This window comes from Sinocyclocheilus anshuiensis, unplaced genomic scaffold, assembly GCF_001515605.1.
Source record: "Sinocyclocheilus anshuiensis isolate Anshui unplaced genomic scaffold, SAMN03320099.WGS_v1.1 scaffold159, whole genome shotgun sequence".
Taxonomy (NCBI): domain Eukaryota; kingdom Metazoa; phylum Chordata; class Actinopteri; order Cypriniformes; family Cyprinidae; genus Sinocyclocheilus; species Sinocyclocheilus anshuiensis.
In genome coordinates, this window is record NW_015549567.1 from 431,650 (window position 1) to 436,988 (window position 5,339).

At 38.4% G+C, this 5,339-nt stretch overlaps 1 long non-coding RNA gene across 1 annotated transcript in view; it reads right to left on the minus strand.

Annotated features, from left to right (window-relative positions):
- LOC107657275 (uncharacterized) overlaps positions 1-4,913 on the minus strand; it is an 8,646-nt gene extending 3,733 nt beyond the window's left edge. Inside the window, exon 1 of the long non-coding RNA XR_001630664.1 lies at positions 4,889-4,913. This is a non-coding gene — a long non-coding RNA (uncharacterized LOC107657275). The remainder of the gene's footprint in view (positions 1-4,888) is intronic.
- Between the last annotated feature and the right edge of the window lie 426 nt (positions 4,914-5,339).

Here is a 5,339-nt window from a genome sequence, read left to right on the forward strand (position 1 = left end):
TCTTAACTGCGGCTTGTGTACTGCATCATAACTGTGTCTGTCGCGCGACTCTGTTGCCCTTTTGGGCTTGAACTGATGGTAAAACTAACGACATTATTAACTGTCTTGATATTTACTTTGAAAGCTGAAGCTCGCGATTATGGTAAGGGGCGTTACATTTCCGACGCATGCTTGTGGTGTTCGGCCAATCACAATGCACTGGGTCAGCTGGCCAATCAGAGCAGACTGTGCTTGTCAAAGGAGGGGGCTTTGTTGAAAACGACGTGTTTGAGAGAGGCGGGGCATAGAGGACCTACAATAATGTACAGTATTTGAAAAATAATGTGTTTTTTGAACATTAAAGCATGTCAACATATTCTGTTATACCAAATACACAAAATAATGATCTTTAAAATAGCATCATATGACCCCTTTAACATCACCGTCTGAGGTAATAGCAGTGGTAACATTAACTGCAGCTGCCGCGGGTGCTTGTGCTGCTGCTCTAACAGCAGACTGCTCGTTAGAACCGCAGGCACTGATTTGCTTACAGACAGTGTTTACTTTATCTGGGTGAAGATTTGATTCACGCGTAATTTTGGTCCCCTTCTGAAGCCAGGCTAACATAGTAATAACTGTCTAATTAGAAAAGAGAACTTCCGATAGACGGCTTGTATTATTCACGTGATTTGTCGAGATGACATGTAAATCAGGTAATTCACTTAGTGCCCCCTCCCCGTAGTGTGATGTCATTACTATTTATCATCCATACGATGACTCTTTGACTCAGAGTGGCAAAGTACCGGCAACATGAGAAGTGCCAGTACGCAAGAAAAAGTGAAGGTACGCTAAAGATGAAAATAGCACTGGTGGAAAGTAATGTCTCAGACAAGATCATGAAGCATTTTTTTTTTTCAAACTCTTTCTGTGGCTCCTCTAAATCTGCAAAGACTAGCACTGTCCTTCACTGCAAGAGTCTCTGAACCTCTCTATAAAAACAAATTGTGAAGACCAGAAGAAAAATGCATTACCATAATGCATCAATAGCACTTTCCTCAAAGGCTCATTTAGTGCTCGTCTCATTATATGCTCTGGGCTTCTCTGGAAATTGAAACAGAGCCATGCTTTTCTCACAGTAGGTTGTCATTTGGAGGTTATCCCAGTTATCCCTCTGACATACATTGAGCCCTGGGATTGAATCGGCTGTGTGATACCAGGCGGTTGAGGGGCGTCCGGGAGGGGTAACGGCCCTGTAGTGACACCTGTGTTGCGAATCAGCTCATGGGGAAATATGAATAATTAATCATAACTAGTTATAATTAATTATAAATATTTAGATCCGCTGTAGATATTTAGCTGGCCTCTCAGGGTCAACTGTCTGTCAATTCTAAGAACGTTAATTTCCTGGTTAAGGGAAATAACTTTCTTACTGTACAATTCTACAAAGAGCCTGTAGCATAAATCTGCATGATTAAGTGACTCCAGTTATGAGCAAACAATGAACAACGTCAAGTGTGATACAAATAAGACTTTATTAACTACATAAACACTTAAACTAGTCTAACATACTACATAAACACTTAAACTGGTCCAACATACACATACACACACACACACACACACACGATTGGTATAGGAAAGGGTTAAAGCTTAAGCAGTAAAGAGGAAATAAGGAATGAAGTTATGGAACCATTTGCATATTCAGATCTACAGCCTCAAGGGAACATCAAATTCTTACTTGGCATCCAGTTTATTGGGTGAGGGGACTGTGACGATTTGTTAATCTAATGAATAACTGATTTGTTAAATCAAATGAAAAATTGTGTGTTTGATTGGTCCAGACGTTACACCTGAGATGTCAGTCCTCAGCAATACACACTGGCTCTTCTCCAGCTGGATGACTGTCCATTCTCCTAAAACAAATCAATCCACGGGCCCACTGCAGATAACAGAGTGCTCCATTACACACACTTTCCAGCTCATAGATCAGGGTATGAATTACTGCTCTGAACGCATCACAGATTTTTCAGAGTTGGTATATTTTCTGTTATGTATGCCACTAAACTAGGGTGACCATACGTGCCATTTTCCCAGGACGTGTCCTAGCCAGGATTTGTTTTGGCTTTGTTTTCCTGTTTTCATGCTTGCTGAAGGTAATGATCCTCTATTGGCTTCTTATATGCCTCAGTGCTGTAAGTGAAATACTCATTTTTTATTGTGAAATAAATTAAATATCCAAATATTCATTTTGTTACACAGCCCTCTGAAGAAGTCGATTATTATTGGTCAAATGTGTTGTTCTGTGATTATTTGCATATGATTGACAGGCAACAAAACTTTCTAAGTCGTTTTCTTCTTACATAATAATAAAAAAGAATCTCGCATTTGTATTTTACATCCATTTGTTTTTACTCATTTGGTGTATGCATGTGACAAAACAGAACTTTTAATAGGAACCAGATTCAGCGCCTGATTAGAAATAGGCTACTAAAACACAGCTTTTTAATGTATGTTATTTTAACTATGTAAATATGACAATTATTGTAATTTAAATCATGTCACATCATATTACATGACCAAAAGCTGTTAGGGTAAACATACATTTTCTCATTCTTTGTTTGCATGCAGGCTAACCAGTTAGCATACCACTATACAATTAGCATGCTAGCTTAGCATACCATTATCTGATAGGCTAGTATTGTTACGCTACGGTGTCTAATAAACATGCACAAAGAAGATGATGAAGGCAGATAGTCTTTATTTAATCCACATGAAGGTAAATCCACAGGTAGGCAGGTGACACGTAAACCACAGACGTATACAATACCGGACAAGGGAACACAGGACTAGAACTTAAATAGGGAGACACATGAGGATAATTAATGAGACACAGTTGAATCAAATGACAAAATCAAAGGGGAGACAGAAACTAGGTTGGGGGTGTGGCCAGATTCGCGGCTTGTCGCAAGAGATTTTTTTTGTCCAAAAAAATCCTCTATTGTGTGGTGTCATAACGATTATTTAACTGCTCCCGATTGAGACGGAGCATCCCCGAACTCAAATCGTAAATTTCAAACTATCTTTGATATTTACGACTCTTGATCGGGCTGCCTCTGATGTGATACCTGCGATAGCCAATGAAAGCGAGCTTCTTACCGGATGTTGCGTGATTCTATAGCTGAAACTTGGCAGCCACAAAAATGCCACGAAAGCAGAATACATCACCCATATTCTTTTTATACTTTGTTTTTCACTGTGAATGCAGAATGCGTGCCAGGAGAGTCAGCTGAATGTCGATTGTCTTCCATTTGTTTTTCTTCTCTAGTCTTGTTTGATCTTGCGAGTCTCCGTGAGATCACGTGTCACTGTGAAATCGTCCCTACAATCCACAAGTGTGTGTGGTCTCTCGGTCTGGCCGAATCATCTAGTGTGCGCATTCAGGGGATTATAACGATAAATATCGGTTGAAACTGTCCGTGGTCTCCCATGGTTTTAAAATCAGTTAAGATTTGAAAATCGTCTAGTGTGTTGCCAGCTTAAGACAATAATGAGACACGGATTCTGACAAGTATACTCTCTGGAAGTTGCTAAATGTAATCACAGCAATCCTGTGTAATTAATGTCAGTGTTAGATATGTTTTTATTATTATTATTCAAAAGAAATAACACTTTTTTCATTCAAGCAAGGACGTATTATTGCTATAAAATGCATCATTAGTTAAAAGTGATGGTAAAGACATTTTCAATGTTACAAAAGATTTCTAACAAATGCTGTTCTTTTGAACTTTCTAATTATCAAAGAATCATGAAATTCACACTTTCCACAGAATATTAAGCATCACAACTGTTTTCAACATTGATATGATCAGAAATGTTTCTTGAGCATCAAATCAGTATATTAGAATGATTTATGAAGGATCATGTGACACTGAAGACTGGAGTAATGGCTCCTGAAAATTCAGCTTTGCCATCACAGAATTTGATTACATTTTAAAATATATTCAAATAAAAACATTCATTTAAAATTACAATAGTATTTAATAAAATACCTGTTTAAATGTATTTTTGATTAAATAATTGCAGCCTTGGTGAGCCTCTTTCAAAAAAAAATGTAAAAATGTTACCAACCACAAACTTGTGAATGGTAGTATAGGCATTACAAAAAAAACTTCAGCAAAAGAACAACATACATATGTCTTTAATGTGATATGTTTTTGAACAGGCATTACAAACAGCTACTTCTTGGGGTTCTATTTGCAGTAATGACTGGTTGACTGTACATATTCACTTATAGATTCATCCAGCCATGGATGCTGAAATCATTCTAGACTGGTTGTGAGCAAACATGTCTTCAAACGCTCTCTCAGAGTCACTTGTAAATAAAACTGTTTCATTCGCATTTTAAAAGTGAAACCTTCCCGTAACATTCACTACATTATGTATTTACATTCCAAAATCAAAACAAATGTGAGCTTCTGTATTGTTGTCTAACTGACTTGCATTCTGATCAAGTCATCATAACTATGAATAAATCATTCTAGCTGGCTTTTTAATCATGTTCCTTCCTCAATTTCTAATCATATCTTCATTCACACAGCTGCCCTATCCATATGGTAACATAAAGACGTTGCTTTGATCTGAAAACATATGTAAACGTGGTGGGTGCCTCACATGTATATGTTTCAGAATGAGGCAAGCGATTGGTTTCAAGCACAGTGACTCTATCGCTCATTTCCTCCGAGCAATATTTCACAGCTTTGCTTCTGGCCCATTTTTCTACCCGTTTCACAACAACTCTGTTTGCTGCACATCTCTCTCTCCTCCTCCTTCCCCTCTCTCTGTTTCTATATCAGAATTCAATGAGCAAACTTATGTTCTTAAAGGCTCTTTCACAAAAGATGCTACTTACGAGCTTCTCGCTGTCTGTCTCATTCTGGCCGTGTTTTGAGTTTGAGCTCCGTCAAGTTAATTCTTTATCGTCTATTTTTGATCTTAAAATCAATTTTATACACCATCATTTTCGTTTCTATAACGTGTGAATATATCCCCTATCGTATTCTACAACAAAAACAATCAGAGCGCCTTGTTATTACTAGTTCTATTTTGACTTCCCGAGTCCGCTATTAGCATATAGCCCGTTAGCATCGCCAGCGTGGTTGCCGCTAATCTCGCTTACATTCCTAATACTCTATTCACACACACATTACCATCGTTTTACTCACTGTTACTTGCTTTAATGGCGGATGTGTGTCTACCTTTGAGTGCAGGTGAGGACACGTTCGAGCTGCATTCAGTGCAGCTCGAACTGGAGGCTGTGGAGAAGCAGATCCGCGACCTGGTGGAGAGGCAGACCCAGCTGA